The sequence below is a fragment of the Trichechus manatus genome, unplaced genomic scaffold (assembly GCF_000243295.1).
Source record: "Trichechus manatus latirostris isolate Lorelei unplaced genomic scaffold, TriManLat1.0 scaffold00070, whole genome shotgun sequence".
In the NCBI taxonomy this organism is placed as follows: Eukaryota; Metazoa; Chordata; class Mammalia; order Sirenia; family Trichechidae; genus Trichechus; species Trichechus manatus.
The window spans coordinates 5,527,908-5,545,623 of NW_004444006.1; the positions used below are offsets into that span (position 1 = coordinate 5,527,908).

Below are 17,716 nucleotides of genomic sequence, written 5' to 3' on the forward strand. Positions count from 1 at the left end.
GTTGTTCTAGGTTCCTTGGCCCAGATTCTCTGGCAACTCTGGCCCGTGCCCGCCTCTGCCGTCCCCGGCGATGGGCTACCTCAGGGAAAGTTGGCAACGCTCTGGCCGCGGAAAGGAGGTGCCTGCGCTGCCCTTCTGGCGGATTAACGGCGAGCAGCTTGGCCCTCTGGTCCTGGTGAGGTTCTCTGCCCGTGGTGCTTGTTTTTTCGTGTCCAGGGCTGGTGGCAGCACTAGCAGACTTTCCTTTGGAGTTGGGGCTGTAAACAGCTGTAATAAACACTCCACGCCCGTAGAAACAACAGTTAACCGTATTTTCAGCGCGGGGTCATTGCGCGCTGACCAGACGTGGGCTTGTTCACTTACCTGAGATTTGAAACTGATGTCCTCAGTTCTCTAGTGAGGATCAGCGCCCGTGAGGAATTCTGGTAGAAATATGCCATCTTGTTAGACTACTTCTGAACAGCAATTTAAGAAAATCTATGGAAAGAAAACTCACCCTTTGCATGCCGTTTCTAGCTCTTTTGGGAGGTGGAATGGAGAGGGTGGGTGTGAAGTGTGTTCACTATGTGTAGCTTGAGAACAGGAATCTACTGATGGAGTAGGGTCGCTATGAGTCGGAATCAACTCCATGGCACAGGACAACAGTCTCTCAAGATCAGTTTATTTATTTTCAGTCTTTATTATGTTTGTGCCCTTATTAGCAAACCATTAGCTTTGGTGTTTGTTTTTTACTCTTTGTGGTTCTTTATTCAAGTAAACTTAGTACAATTAAAGTAAGTATTGTATCAACTGCCATGTTTTGTCTTATATGTGAAATTTAGGGAAAGCATCCAAGGATGTTTTTGAGGTGGTTAAAGAATAGTCAGTTTGTACCTTTTGAGGATGAGGGCAAGTTGTGCAAATAAGTTCCTGGAGGTTGAGGACACAGGCCTTCTATATTTACTGCCACATCCAAAGTAATTGTCATAACTCTGTAAACATTATTTGTGCTAATTTGATCTTCTAGCCAAAGTTGTACGCTCGATAGAGGCATCATATTCATAATACTGTAATGTTAAGACTGACACATTTTTTACATTGTGTCTTGTAAAGTTGCCCTGAGCCTTAAAATGTCTTGCTCGCACACTCTAACTTATATAATAGCTTATCAAAGAAGAGAATCAGCAAACATGCTTCTCATACTTGAAACTTTAAACACAGTGGCTGAATGATAATTAACTAGGATTCTGGCTCCTTCATCTATCCATCCCGCCTACCAATGCCCAGCAGAAGTATTTAGCAGCTGAACAATGATATTCTGTGGAAAGATGAGGGAATTCAGCTTCCTTAGTCAAATGGTGGCCAAACATTTTTTGGCATGCAGAATGCAGAGACCCATATTTAAAGACTGAGGATTAACAGAGCAGCTGTACTCTAGGGCTTCTGTGATGGCATGGGACTATCACAGGTCTGTAATGGAGTTTCTTGCCTGCCTTTTGCATGGCGCTTCAAATTGTTCTGTCAGGTTTAAACACAGATTCCTATCTTCTGTCCTTTATTCTTTCTGTTTTCATGTTTTTGATTGGTAGAAGCAAGTGCACTGGCTCTTTACATTTGTTGATGTCAATTGGAGTCAGTGATTTTTAGAGTTTCATGAGGCCATATGAATCCATTTTGTTTGATCCTCTTGGAGGACACCTTAGGCCCTGGGTGGGGGTGACTTGTTCAAGGTCACCCAACTGGGGTAAAAACGAGTATGCAACTTGGTCTCCTGACTCGCAGTTCAGTGTCCATTCCCCTATAGCATACTGTCTCCTGGGGACTCTTTCTGAGGGAAGAGTGGAGCTACATAGTAGACTTTTTACAAAGTAGAGGGCTCAGATCTGCACCATTTTCTTCTACTCCACCTACATTTTGACCAGACTAAATTTAACCATGTATTTCTTATTCTTCCTTCACTTTCAGGAAAATTGGAGTACACTTTGAAGGAATTTTAGCCCAGATTCAACTTAAGTTTATTTTGAGGATGTTAGCTTTAGTATACAAAAAGAAAAACAAAAGGAAAATTTTATTGGCTATTAGAGTAAAATTGATACTGCTACAGCTTGGGTAAAATTTCTAGTGCCCTGGTGCACCCTCTGCTGGCTTTGCAGGGACATTTAATTGCAGTATCTGCTGACAGTCAAGATTCTACAGTTGTGCTGACAGACAGATTTTGATTCATAAATAAGGAAGTAAACAGCGTTGTGGGATTTGACCACGTAAGTCGTATTTTTATATTTTAGTTTTTCAACATAAACAGCTGCTGTTACAGCAACTCTTGGATGGAGAGGAAAAAAGATAAAAATATGCACCCTTCAATGGGCAGTATTTTCAGGTTTCTCACCAGTGTATCTACAAGGAGTGAAGGCAAGTGGATGAGAATAAACTGCAGGAAGGTATCGTGAGACCAACTGGGCAGAATATGAACACAAGTAAGGCCATGCAGTTAGGCAAAAGTAAACATAGCTATACTTAAGAGATGGACTACAAAAGTAAACATATCCATAGTTACGGGATGATGGGCTCTGGGCTCTCAGTTATGACTCAAAAAAGGGACCTAGAAATCACTATAGATGTATGTACGTTATCCCTCAGTTAAAAAATAAATAAAAGGATGCAGAAGGGCAGTCAGGTTACATAGCAGAGCGATCACCAAAATTGGCCATGGGAAGTGTTGAAAAAGCCTCCCCAGTGGTGGAGACGCAGTTGTTGATAACAAGCGGTGGGAGGGTTGCATCAGACTTTCTGGAATCGTAACTGTCTCCTTTAGTTAGAGCAACCAAGTACCTGTAGACTTAACTGGATACTTGCTGGAGATGATCTCAGTGGCTGATTACATCGCATCAGTCTCCAACTTAGAAAATACACAATATGATTATTAGAGTGAAAAAATAAAAATTAAACTGACTGTTGATTATTCTGTGAAGAGGTTTGCCCATTCGTGATTGTGGTCCTCAAAGGCCAAGAATATGGTGGATATCATCAGGAAGGATGTTGAAAACAACAACAAATAAAACCTTTATCTTTTCTGTGTAAAATACTGAAAGTGAATTTGCATTCATGTTCATACAGGAAATTTTGGTGGCTGCTGCTTAAGAAAAACCTAACAGCTGATAAAAGTCCCCAGAAGCCCAATTTTATGATCAAAAGGGTAGAAGGACTTTCTAGTTGTTTTTTCAGTCTGGAGAGAGAGAGGTTGAGGGAGGGATATGATCAAAGTATACCAAACCATGAGAAAGATGAGTAAGGTTAGTATATTGGTAAAACTTAACAATTCAGTTCAATAAATAGAATGCTTGCTATGTACCAGACACTATGATAATATTAGACATGTTTTAATGCTTGAAAGATTGATTTTTTGGGGGGGGAGGGCAAATAAAAGTAGTATCTCATGCAGCCCATTGCCCCAAGAGATAGTCTAAATTGAAATTCTAAGGTTTAAAAAAGTTTTAGGAAAAAAAATGGGCTGCCTCCTTTGCCATGAGACCAGAACTGGGTAGTGCCTGGCTACCATTACTGAACATTTTGTTTTTAATATTTTATTGTGCTTTAGGTCAAGGTTTACAGAGCAAAATAGTTTCCCATTCAACAGTCTGTACACAGAATGTTTCAAGACATTGGTCAAAGTCCGTTCAATGTGTCAGCACTCTCCTCATTTCCACCCTGGGTTCCCTGTTAGCTTTCATCAGGTTTTCCTACCTCTTCCTGCCTTCTTGTCTTTGCTTTTGGGAAGATTTTGTCCTTTTGGTCTCATATAATTAACTGTTCTAAGGAGCTCGTTCCTCTCGGGTATTATTATTTATTTTGTAGGCCTGTCTATTGTTTGGCTGGGAGGGGGTCTCCAGGAACGGCTTCAGTTCCGTGTTAAAAGGGTGTCTTAGGGCCATAGTCTCGGGGGTTCCTCCAGTCTGTATCAGATGAGTCAGTCTGGTCTTTTTTACGGATTTGATTTTTGTTCTACATTTTTCTCCTGCTCTTCCTAGGACCCTTTATTGTGATCCTGGTCAGAGCAGTTGGTAGTGGTAGTTCGGCACCATCTAGTTCTTCTGGTCTCGGGGTCATGTAGGCTGTGGTTCATGTGGTCCATTAGTCCTTTAGACTAATTGCTCTCTTGAGTCTTTGGTTCTCTCCACTCTCCTTTGCTTCAGTTGGAATGAGACCAATAGTTGTATCTTAGATGGCCATTCACAAGCTTTAAAGACCCCAGACCCTACTTACTAAAGTAGGATGTCTTTATGAACTATGTTATGCAAATTGACATAGATGTCTCCGGAGTCAGTGGTCCTCAGTCTTCAAGCCTAGTAACTTCACCCCTTCAGGTGTTTGGTTATGTCTAGGAAGTTTCCATAACTATGCCCCTTGTGTGTTCTATGGTCTATATTAATATACATATAGCCTCTACAAATGTGTATGTAGTAATATCTGCAACCCAACCTGTATCTGCAACTCAGCCTATATCTGCAGGTGGGTGTGCTCCCTTGCACTCTCCCACTCCTTTTTATCATACCTCTCTACCTATATATCCATTTGTAGATTATTATTTGTTAAAACTATTGTTGTAGGGTTGCCTATGTTATGGTAATTATTGTAATTGCCCTTTATTCTCCCATTCCTCTCAGTACCTTCCTTTTCCTTGGTCCTATTGTGCTGACTTCCACCCTATTGTGTAATGTCTTTCCCTTCACCAATATTAATACATGTCTTCTTTCTGGTTGGTGATTTTCCCTCCCTCCCCCTCCCATTCCTGGTAACCATCAAAGATTTGTGTGTGTGTGTGTGTGTGTGTGTGTGTGTGTGTGTAAAACCCTTTTGTTGATTTTTTATAGTAGTGGTCTCATACAATTTTGTCTTTTTGTGATTGACTCATTTCACTCAGCATAATGTCCTCCAAGTTCATCCATGTTGTGAGATGTTTCACAGATTCATCGTTGTTCTTTATCATTGTGTAGTTGTCCAGGCATGGACCAGTAACATGAAACTTGCCTTCAAAAATGGAGAGTGCTGAGAAAAAAAAAAAAAAAAAAAAAAGAGGAGGGAAACTCCAGTGTAGTGGCAGAGGAGTTTATTAGGGAGACTTACAGATGAGGCAGTCCTGGGCAGCTGCAGGACCCAAGCAGATCTCTACACCGCACAGTGAGAGTGCAAAAGTTTTATAGTGGCAGTGGACAATAGTGGCTACATGCTAGGGACTTACATAAGGATGACATACATAAGGATACATAAGGATGACTTAGCAAACTGTAGTGAACTAGTGGACCACATGAGGGCACTCATGCTCATGCTCGGCCTCTCAAAGCCTGTTTCCCCTTCAGTCCACCCCTCAAGGCCAGCTCTTACAATCTGATACACTCCCTCACTTGTGCCATAGTACGAGAGACCCCATTTCCTCCCTGCTGGGAACAGATATAGAAGTGGGATTGGCCAAGTACCATATGGTGCCTGCGCATGTACAGGAGACAGAGAAAGTTACCGTGTGCCCAGAATGAGGGGACGGTTTCTCTGATAAGGAGAAGGAACTGGAAGAGAGAAGGTGACCCCATTCCCAGCCTCCTTATCAGAGAATGCTCTGGGCTCAAGGCCTTTACTTAAGCAGCCTGGATGGGAGGCATAGAGGCAAACCGTTCCCCACAACAGTTCACCCCTCCCAACTCTCATCAGGGTGCCAGAAAAAGAAGCTAAGCAGTACCAAGTCCTGGTTCGTCCGTCACCCATCTTAGACGTTGAGCTGCATGTCCATGGTTTGGTGGTCTGGTGGATGTTATCTCTGTGCATCATTTGAGGCAGCATTTAATGACGGTTACTAGTAGGACTGTCCACAGCAGATTGATCAGGCCTGCTTGCAGGAGAAATCCCAACCAGCCACCCCAGGTGTGGCATAATCTAAGCCAACTGAATAGATCAAAGGGCTGCATTTGTCCAATCTTATGTATGTATAACATGTCTTGATTCATTTATGTAAAAACAGCATATTTCTTCCAACATGGCACATTACATGAACACTACACATTTCAGTACAAGTAATGCAAAAGCTCCCTTTCTCAGCACAACTGAACAAGGTATTACCATTTCCAGACCAGGCTAATTCATACTTGGTGTAGTCAGTCAATGTACATTGGACCACCTGGTCATATTCTGCAAGTTCTCCATGTCCAGAGTAACATCAAACTCACTCTTAAAATACCATTCTCAGAGTCAAACCATCCAGTCCCATCCCGTTTACATTTTTCACACAGGAGAGAGAAATTCCCTTCTAAAGTTGGAGCACCCCCACAGGCAGCTTTCATACTTCAAAAGATGTTTTCCATGAGTAGTGGAGTTGGTCGTAGTCATTTACCACATGATCTCCTCAGTACACCAGGTTACACATTCAGTTGGTCCACGAGGTGTCCTCTTTGTTGACAGATCAGTTGGAACAATGCAGGGAGATGACTTGTCATCTCAGTTCAAATGTTGACAGAGACAACAGTTGGTCTGATTGGTAGCTCTAGCAAAAGCCTGTATCGTTGGGGCTGATGGATGAGAGGCCTGTCCATCATTGTGAGATAATCTGGGAAGAAAAAGAGACAACATTAACAGTTTCGCCCTCCCTCTCCTATCTTCTGTGTGACTTGAGGTGAGGGTTGCCCGAGTATCGCCACCCAGGCTGTCTGTCCTAGTCTTGAGCCAGTGACCTCTGTGGGAACCCAAATCTTTTGTCAGAAACAGTTGTATACAAAAGAAACACATTTTATAGAATGGACAGTTTGACCAAACATACGGCACAAATGAGAAATGCCCTTGCATGGAACTGCTGCACTGAGACCCCAGACTGCTTGCCTGAGATGTGTAGTTCAGGCTGGGGTTATTTTGTTCCCTCCTATCAGCCATTCCATTGAAATGCCCAATCGCCCCTATGGCTTGGGGGTGATATAGAGTGTGAAGTGTTCATTCAAGATCCAGTGGAAGACTTTGTATAGGATAAGAGGCCCCGATATGATTTACCTGCTGAGAACACCCTGGCCTGTTGTCTCAGGAATCTGTCCCTGGACAGGTTTTAGCCTTGGTCAGGGTCTTGTAGGCAGGTCAGCTTTTCTATGCCATCTGGCATTTTCTGAGGACAGTGGCAGTCTGTGTGTTTAGGCACAGTCTAGGATGGTGTGTGAATCTCCATGGGCCGCCCTCTCTTAAATCCAGGAGGTGGTCTGTTGCAAATCTCTTTGCTCTGGAGCAGAGGATGCTTCAGCCTCTGTAGTCAGTTGGCAAGAGCAGTCTGCTCAGTTGTTTTCCCCTCTCAGCATAGGGGCCTTTCTGGTGACCATCCACACAAGTAACAAAAGCTTATCAGGAGCAGAACTGTTTTTTTTTTTTGTCCAGATGTCTCATCCCCATAGAGGTTTGCTTTATATGTCAGTCTGAGAGTTGTCAATGGCCAGATCGAATGGCCAGGCTATTAGCTATAGCCCATGTCACAGTTTCCATGTGCACCACTAAAAATAGCCCTAATGGCAGCAATTCCCATCAGGGCATGGAGGCAAAAGTTTACAAAGGTGTACATTAATATATCAACATCATCAGTACATATAATAGGGGTTTGTAGGGGCCCCGAAGGGACTTATCCATAGTCAGGCTTGGGCAGGGGTCTCAATGATGGTGACCTCAGAAACAAAAGTTTTCCTCATTTTGGTGCCAGGTGTTATAGAGATCACAGTCACTTGTGCAATGGTATCTAAAAACCCAAGACATAAAATTCTTTTCATTTCCTCATTGAACTTTAATTGTAACATAAGGGCTTTGGTCCTCCCTGGTGACAGAGGGACCTAGGCTTAATCCTCTGTCTTAATTATTTCTGAAAGTCAGAAGATCTGAGCAAAGTTGGTAGAGCCCTCAGTCATTTGTGGAGCCACATCTCCACCATACCAAGTACAAGCATGGGTTCAGCCCAGTTGCCTGGTAACATGGAGGCAGGCCCTCCTATTTTAGTTTTCCTCTTATTATTACTGCTGCGACTATGTTACTGCTTGATTATCTTGGCAGGGGCAGTTATCAGAGGCTTCCAAAGAGGGCCTTTAAGGTCTCTTCAAAGCTGCTCAACACAAGCTATCTTGAAGGGCTTTTTGCTCCTTTTTTTCTGCTCTTTTAACTCTTGCTTTGTGCTGGGTGTTATGGTGTGTTCTCAGTGCCAGGGGCCTGCTTAGCCCTGCCAACTATCTCCGGTCCTATTGTTGGAGGGCTTGAGCAATGGCTAAGGTATTATTCCCCTAGCCCTAGAATCCCCCATCTTTACAAACCTGCAGGTGAGCGTATCTAGTTGCTCATCTTGTTTGTGGATGCAGCTGCTCAATACGTCAGCTGTGACCACACACAACTGTGAGACACATATATCTTTTGAACTGTCTCTTTCTACAAAGCTCTTCTGCTCACTTCAACAGCTAGCTGGGCTTTGGTGGTCAGCCAAACAGCCCAGAGCAGGGGCCCTCTCATGGCTGCTACTGCTCTCCTACCTTCTCTTCCACACTTATGAAGGGACATGTCTGCCTACAACTGGGCTATGCCACTTGGTGTTTTGGGGGCATCACCATACTCATGCAGCAGTCTACAAGTATCAAGCATACAGGCCAGACCTTCCCATGTGGAGGTCACTGGTCAACCCGGGATTTCCCCAGCAGAGTCCTCACTCCCACTTGCCATTTCCTTGGTCTCCTGTCTGGCTCACCAATTATCTAGGCATAGACCAGTAACATGAAACTTGCCTCCAAAAATGGAGGGTGCTGAGAGACTGAAGAAAGAGGTGGGCAACTCCATTGTGGTGGCAAAGGAGTTTATTATGGAGACTTACAGATGAGGCAGTCCTGGACAGCTGCAGGACCAAAGCAGATCTCTGCACCCCACAGCAGGAGTGCAGAGGTTTTTATAGTGGCAGTGGACAATAGTGGTTACATGCCAAGGACTTACATAAAGATGACTTAGCAAACTGTAGTGAACTAGAAGACCACATGAGGGTGCTCATGCTCAGCCTCTCAAAGCCTGTTTCCCCTTCAGTCCATCCCTGGAGGCCAGCTTTTGCAATATGGCATGCTCCCAATCTTGTGCCATAGTACGAGAGACTCCATTCCCTCCTCCCTGGGAACAGATACAGAAATGGGGCTGGCCAGGTGCCATATGGTGCCTGCACATGTGCAAGAGACAGAGAAAATTACTGTGTGCCCAGAACAGCGGGAAGGCTTCTCTGCTAAGGAGAAGGAACTGGGAGAGAGAAGGCAACCTAATTTCCAGCCTCCTTATCAGAGAATGCTCTGGGCCCAAGGCCTTTACTTAGGAAGCTTGGATGGGAGGCATAGAGGCAGACCATTCCCTCAGCAGTAGTATTCCATCGTGTGTATGTACCACAGTTTGTTTATCCATTCATTCATTGATGGGCACTTAGGTTGTTTCCATCTTATTGCTATTGTGAATAGTACTGCAATGAACATAGGACAGCATATGTCTATTCATATCATGGCTCTTATTTCCCTGGGGTATATACCTAGGAGTGGGATTGCTAGATCATATGGTATTTCTATTTCTGGCTTTTTAAGGAAGTGCCACACCATTTTCCATAGTGATTGTATCATTTTATGTTCCCACCAGCAGTATGTAAGAGTTCCAGTCTCCCCACAAATTCGCCATCATTTGTTGTTTTCTGATTACTGCATGTTTTGAGCAAGAGTCTATAGAAGAATCCTGATCAAAAGGGGGAAAATGTAGAACAGAATTTAAAATTCTCACGGACTCTAGACTTTCTGAAGTCATGGAGGCTAGATGAAGCCCTGAAGCTATTGCCCTGAGGTAATCTTTAAACCAAAAATATCCCCTGAAGTCTTCTTAAAAGCAAACAATAGTTTAGCTTAACTAGTAAAACATGTTTGTGTAAAATGGCTAGCGTAGTAGTGTCACCTGAACCTTTCGAACTTCATGGGGAATAATGAGATCACTATCAGCACAAAACTGATTTCCATGAAGTGGAGGTTAGACATACTTCTACTCTCCAACCTTTATACCAGTTCTGACACCTGTCATCCTCCCCATGGCACTCTCTACTTCTCTGCTGGGTTTGATAATCTGTTGCATTGGCCACACAGAACTCACAGACCATACTTACAGTTAAGTGGTTTATTAAGGATCAGGATTAACAGGCTACAACTCAGGAATCAAGATCAGGAAGCATGTAGGCAGGATCTCCCTTCTTCAGTGCAGGACAGCTCTCTCAGCTTCTCTCGGCCCCCTCAGGACAGGCTTCCTCTGCTGCTGGGCACCTTCCGGGCCTGTTGCCACTGGCTCTGCCGCTGGGCCCCTTCTGGGCCTCTCACTGTCTTCAGTGTTACAGCCCTTACAGCTCTTTTAGGAGTTTACTTGCCTCTTCTCTCTCTCTCTCTGCTTCTTCTTCCTGCCTTCTTCCTTAGCTTCTTCATGCTGCTTCTCTCTGTCTGATAAACCTCTGTGGGGCTGGCTGGTTATGTACACAAACTCCTTGTCGGTTTCAAGGCATGGCACTCCCACCAGGGAGTGACCAGTCCCCTTTTAGTAGGCCACAGACACATCATTTGCCTGGTAGGCATGGCTGGACTACAACTCAATTCAATTCATTTGCATAATCTATTGACCAGTCCCTGCAAGGTGCATACCAGTCACAGAGCAGGCTGCAGCCCAGGACCAGACAAAAGATATCAAATCAAGTTGTTTACAATTTACCCAGGAAATGTCAATCAATGTGGCCAAAAGTAATAACTGGGGTGGAAAACTAGGGCAAAAGTAACTCCTCAGGGCTTAGGGAAAAAAAGTCTCTCAAGCTGAAAGGCCACATAAAGGAACTCATTTCACCACAGTCTGCCTTAAGCATTATGCTCTTTTAAGAACTATCTATATGGGATCAAATTGACAACAGCAACTTGAAAGATTAGATAGGAACCTTAGTATAACTAGATTGACCATTAGTAAAGTTGAAAATATTAGTGAGTCTAGATTTGATATTATTTATGTTAAGGCTGGTTAAAGAAAATGACTAGAAGTCAGCTGGGTAAAGGTCAACACAATGAATAAATCCAAGGAATTTTTAGAGGAGTGGGATCCAGATAAATCAGTTTTCTATAGGTTTAAATCTAGACTTTTCAGTGTGACATTCAAGGCTTTTGATCAACCGGATCCATTATACCCATCCTGTTTTCTCTCTCACTAAGTATGCCTGCAACCCACCCACTATATCCGTATCCTGTCTTGAATCATTCTTTAGTTGTTACTGTTGAGTTGTTGTTGCTAACAACTCAACAGTATGTCTTTATATTAGAGCTCCTCAGAAATCTGCATTTTTTTTTGTCTTTCTTCACAGTGCCTGACACAATGCTAGTTACATTAGGGGACTCATCAAATACTTGTTGAGTTGAATATTATTTTGGGCCTTTGGAGATGTTTGTATAAAACAAAGACATTTTCGTTTACATAACAGGCCTGTTTTCTTTAGGTCTTGCTAAGCCTATGAACTGTCAGCTATGCTTAGGTGAGTAAATAGTTCTACTTGTAATGTTTTGCTGGTTTCTAGAATCATTAGAAAAAAAATGGAGAAGAATCCTAACCACATGGTTCATCTCCCAGTTTCACACCTCATCTCTAAGACGGTGCAAAAAGCTTTCTGTAATGTATTGTTTGATGTTTTGTTTTATTTGCTTTTAGGTCGCATATCTCTTAGATCATGTGAAAAATAGTCTGAAGTTTATCTGTAACTACCTTACAGAGAAGATCTCTTTATACTAGAGAGTTTTGAAGCCATTTAATTCCCAAGAACACAACTAAGAGACTCTTCTTGCCTTGTTGCTGGGTGGCCCTCATAGAGGACCATCTTTATAGAATTTCTCTATGAATACCCACCACCTAGTTCTTACTTTCTTTTCCTTCTTTTTAAAAATTCTCTATTGCTGTATAAAACACATAGAAAAAAGTGCACAAATCACAATTGTACAACTTGAATTATTACAAAGTTAACATACTCAGATAACTAGCACCCAGATCAAGAAACAGAACATTGCTAGCCCTTCAGCACCCCTTTATGCCCCATCTCTATCACTCTCCCAGCCTCCCTTTCCAAAGTTAATGACTATCCTGACTTCTAACATCATAAATTAGTTTTGTTCATTTTGAACTTTATATAAATGAAATCAAACAGTGTCTATTCTTTTCTATCTGGTGTTTTTGCTCAACACTCTTTGTGATATCCATCCATGTTGTTGCATGCAGTGATAGTTTTTCATTTGTATTTTTGTATATTATTTCATTGCTTGAAGATACCACAATTTATTCATTCTGCTGATAAATGAATCAGTATTCATCATTATGAATTCACTATTATGAATAATGGTGCTATGAATATTTTTTTTTTTAATTTCTTTTGATCACATGTACTTGAATATCTGTTGGGTATATACCTAGAATTGGAATTCCTGGGTCATAGGGAATGCATATTTTCAACTTTACTGATCCCATTTTTTCTAAGTGATAGTACAAATTTGCATTCTTATCAGCAATGTAGGAGAATTCCAGTTGTTTCACATCCTTGCTAACACTTGGTATTGTCAGTCTTTAATCATAGGCATTCTGGTGAGTGGTTTCGTAGTAATATCTCATTGTGATTTAGTTATTTGTCAGACTGATGAGGTTGTGCCCCTTTTCATATGTTTATTCTCTGTTTAGATATCCTCTTCTGTGAAGTACCTGTACAAGTCTTTTGCCCATTTTTCTATTGAGTTGTCTGTTATTTTCTTAAAGATTGGTAGGAATTTTTTTTTGAGAGCCAAGTTTTTTATTTGTTTATTTCTTGCATTTGAAATGTTCTTTGATGACATCCTTGGCCTGGGATTCTTTGCCATAGTTCTTAACAAACCACACAACTGCAACCCAACCACTTTATGGGATTCCCCTCTCTGTCAAATTTGCAGAGGCCTACCTACTCCCCTAGTTTCTTGTTGTCATCAACCTTAATCAGGTTGATTTGGTGTTCAGCACAAAGGGCCTCTACCAACTTGACATACACAGGCTCATCACAGTTGGATGCAAGCACACAAAGATGGGCTTGGCATCTTTTCCTAGGTTTCCTGTAGAATGAATGCTATTCAGAAAATTTGTTCCAACACCATGAACTTCATGCTTTCTTCCCTTGGCTAAAGTTATGTTCTGATTGCAACAAACCACAGTATTGAGACTGACACATGTACTTGGCCAAGGCTGTGGCAGCTTCAGGAATTCCTCATACTAGGCCATTGTGGATGAGGTCAGTCTTCAGCACCTCTTGTAAAGCAGTATTAACATCCATTACACCTCCAGCAGCAATAGCTTCCTTGGCCATGGCAGTGGGTTACAGGTTGAGCAAAGTCTCAAACGCACCTGGGCTTCTGCCTCTGCACAACTTGCTGGCAGCAGGGAAAAAGAGGAATTCTTTGTATATCGTGGATATGAACCACTTTTTTTTTTTTAAGTTGCAAATCATTTCCAAATATGTGACTTACATCTTCTTATGGTATCCTTAGATGAACAAAAATTTTTAATTTTAATGTGTCTAGTTTTTCATTATGGCTAGTGTTTTTTGTGTTCTCTTTAAGAAATCTTTTCCTACCTTCAGATCAAGCCGATATTTCTCCCATATTATCTGCTAGAGCTTTTTTTTCCCCATTCACATTTAGATCTATAATTCACCTGCAATTAATTTTTGTGTATGGTGAAATATAGGGGCCAACCTTCACTATTTTTCCATATAGATATCCAGCTGACCCAGTAGCATTTAATGTAAGAACTATCTTTCTCCTACTTCTCTATAGTGACACATTTGTCATAAATCAAGTGTCTGTATATGTGTGAGATTGTTTCTGAACTATTTGTTCTGTTCCATTCGTATATTTGTCTTTGCACCAATACAACACTGTCTTAATTACTGGACTTCATAATAACTTTTTTTGTAATTGTACTTTGGATGAAGGTTTACAGAACAAATTAGTCTCTCATTAAACAACTACTATACATGTTGTTTTGTGAGATTGTTAGCCAACCCTGCAATGTGTCAACACTCTCTCCTTCTCGACCTTGGGTTCCCCATTTCCATTCGCCCAGCTTTCCTGTCCTCTCCTGCCTTCTTGTCCTTGCCCTTGGGCTAGCGTGCACATTTAGTCTCCAATACGTGGTTGAGCTACGTGTATTATTGTTTGTTTCACGGGCCTGTGTAATCTTTGGCTGAAGGGAGAATCTCAGGAGTAACTTCAGTACTGAGTTAAAAGGGTGTCCGGGGACCATATTCTCGGGTTTCTCAAGTCTCTGTTAGACCAGTAATTCTAGTCTTTTTATGTGAGTTAGAATTTGTTCTACCTTTTTCTCTAGCTTTGTTTGGGACCCTCTATGGTGATCCCTGTCAGAGCAGTCGGTGGTGGTAGCCAAGCACCATCTAGTTGTGCTAGACTCAGTCTGGTGCAGGCTGTGGTAGTTGTGGTCCATTAGTCCTTTGGACTAAGCTTTCCCTTGTGTCTTTGGTTTTCTTCACTATCCCTTGCTCCAGATCAGGTGGAACCAGTAGAGAGATCTTAGATGGCTGCTCACAAGCTTTTAAGACCCCAGATGCTACTCACCAAAAGTAGAATGGAGAACATTTTCTTTATAAACTATGTTATGCCAATTGAGCTAGATGTCCCCCGAGACCCTGGTCCCCAGCCCTCAGCCCAGTAATTCAGTCCCTCAGGGAGTCTGAATGTGTATTTGAAGTTTCTGTGACCTTACCTTGGTCAAGTTGTGCTGAATTCCCCAGTATTGTGTACTGTCTTATGCTTCACAAAAGTTACCACTTATCTATTGTCTAATTAGTGTTTTTCCTTCCCTCCCTCGAAAACATGAAACATTGTTTCCTTCTGTGTAAAAACCTTTCCATAATTTTTTATAATAGTGGTCTCATACAGTATTTGTCCTTTTGTGATTGACTTATTTCACTCAGCATAATGCCCTCCAGATTCATCCATGTTGTGAGATGTTTCACAGATTTATCTTTGTTCCTTATCGTTGCATAATATTCCATCGTGTGTAGGTACCATAGTTTGTTAATCCATTCATCTGTTGATGGGCACTTAGGCTGTTTCCATCTTTTTGCTATTGTGGATAATGCTGCAGTGAACATGGGTGTGCATATGTCTATTCATCTGACAGCTCTTATTTCTGTAGGATATATTGCTAGGAGTGGGATTTCGGGATTGTGTGGTATTTCTGTTTCTAGCTTTTTAAGGAAGTGCCATACTGTTTTCCAAAATGGTTGTACCATTTTACATTCCCACCAGCAGTGCATAAGAGTTCCAGTCTCTCCGCAGTCTCTTCAACATCTGTTATTTTCTGTTTTTTTTTTTAATTTTTATTTGTGCCAGTAATTTTGGGGTGAGATGGTATGTCATTGTAGTTTTGATTTGCATTTCTCTAATGACTAGTGATAGCAAGCATTTCCTCGTGTGTCTGTTAGCCATGTGTCTTCTTTGGTGAAATATCTCTTTATATCCATTGCCCATTTTTTAATTGGATTACTTGTCTTTTTGTTGTAGAGGTGTTGGATTTTCCTATAGATTTTAGAGATTAGATTGTTGTTGGATTTGTCATAGACAAATCACTCTTTTGGTGAAGTCTTTTGATGAGCGTAAGTGTTTAATTTTTTAGAAGATCACAGTTATCTAGCTAATTTTCTGGCCTTTTGTATTGTTAGTTATGGCTTGTATCCTATTTATGCCACATATTAGGGCCTCTAGCGTTAACCCTATTTTTTGTTCTATGATCTTTATAGTTTTTGGTTTTATATTTAGATGTTTGATCCATTTTGATTTAGTTTTTGTGTATGGTGTGAGGTATGGGTCCTGTTTTATCTTTTTTTACAGATGAACTTCCAGTTTTGCTAGCACCATTTGTTAAATAGACTGTCTTTTCCTCATTTAATGGCCTTTGGGCCTTTGTCAAAGATCAGGTGACCATAGGTGGATGGATTTACATCTGGGCTCTCAATTCTGTTCCATTGGTCAATGTGTCTGTCATTGTACCAGTACCAGGTTGTTTTGACTATCTTAGCTATATAGTAGGTTCTGAGGTCAGGTAGTATGAGTCCTCCTACTTTCTTCTTCTTCAATGGTGTTTTACTTACCTGGGGCCTCTTTCTTTCCATATAAGTTTAATGATTAGTTTTTACATCTTGTTGAAGAATGCTGTTGGTATTTGGGTTGGGATTACATTGTATTTGTAGATTGCTTTGGGTAGAATTGACAGTTTCACAATGTTGAATCTACCTATCCATGAGCATGGTATGTTTTTCCATTTATGTAGATCTCCTTTGTTTTCTTGCAGTAATGTTTTGTAGTTTTCTTTGTATAGGTCTTTTATGTCCCTGGTCAGATTTATTCTTAAGTATTTTATTTTTTTTAGGGGATATTTAAATGGTATTGCTTTTCTTATTTCTTTTTCATAGTTCTCTTTATTGGTGTATAGGAATCCAACTGATTTTTGTATGTTTATCTTGTATCCTGCTACTCTGCTGAATCTTTTTATTAGTTCCTGTGGTTGTCTTGTGGAATCTTTTGAGTTCTCTATGTATAGTATTACATCATCCACAAATAGGGATAATTTTACTTCTTCTTTACCAGTTTGGATGCCCGTTATTTCTTTTCCTTGCCTTATTGCTCTAGTTAGGACTTTCAGCACAAAGTTAAATGGGAGTGGTGATAAAGGACATCCTTGTGTTGTTCCTGTTCTCAGGAGGAATGTTGAGAATGATGTTGGCTGTTGGTTTTGTATAGATACCCTTTAGTATGTTGAGGAATTTCCCTTCTATACCTATTTTATTAAGAGTTTTTATCAGGAATGGGCATTGAACTTTATCAAATGCCTTTCCTACATCGATTGAGACGATGATGTGATTCTTTTCTTTTGTTTTATTTATATGGTGGATTACGATGATTAATTTTCTAATGTTGAACCATCCTTGCATACCTGGTATTAATCATACTTGGTCATGGTGTATTATTTTTTTAAAGTGTGCTGAATTCTACTGGCTAGAATTTTGTTGAGAATATTTGCATCTATATTCATGAGAGATATTGATCTGTATTTTTCTTTATTTGTGGAGTCTTTGCCTAGTATTGGTAACAGGATTATGCTGGCTTCATAGAATGAATTTGGTATTATCTCTTCCTTTTCTATGATCTGAAATAGTTTGAGTAGTGCTGGTGTGAGCTCTTCTCTGAATGTCTGGTAGAATTCTCCAGTGAAGCCATCTGAGCCAGGGCTTTTTTTTGGGGGGGAGGGAGGAGAATGGAAGTTTTTTTAAATTACCTTTTCAATCTCTTCTCTTGTTATGGGTCTGTTCAGATTTTCAACCTCAGTTTGTGTTAGTTTAGGTAAGTAGTGTGTTTCTAGAAATTTGTCCATTTCCTCTAGGTTTTCAAATTTGTTGGAGTATAGTTTTTCATGTACTTTGTTATGATCCTTTTTATTTCAGTTGAGTCCATTGTCATGTCCCCCATTTCATTTCTCATCTGGATTATTTGCTTCCTCTGCTGTTTTTCTTCTGTCAATTTAGTCAATGGTTTGTTGATTTTGTTGGTTCTTTCCAAGAACCAACTTTTGGTTCTGTTGATTCTTTCTATTGTTTTTCTGTTCTCTATTTCATTTATTTCTGCTCTGATCTTTA

General features: G+C 41.0%; 1 protein-coding gene across 7 annotated transcripts in view; it reads left to right on the plus strand.

Annotated features, from left to right (window-relative positions):
- Positions 1 to 17,716, plus strand: part of EDA (ectodysplasin A) — a 628,413-nt gene that overhangs the window by 799 nt on the left and 609,898 nt on the right. The gene's annotated exons all lie outside the window — the stretch shown is intronic.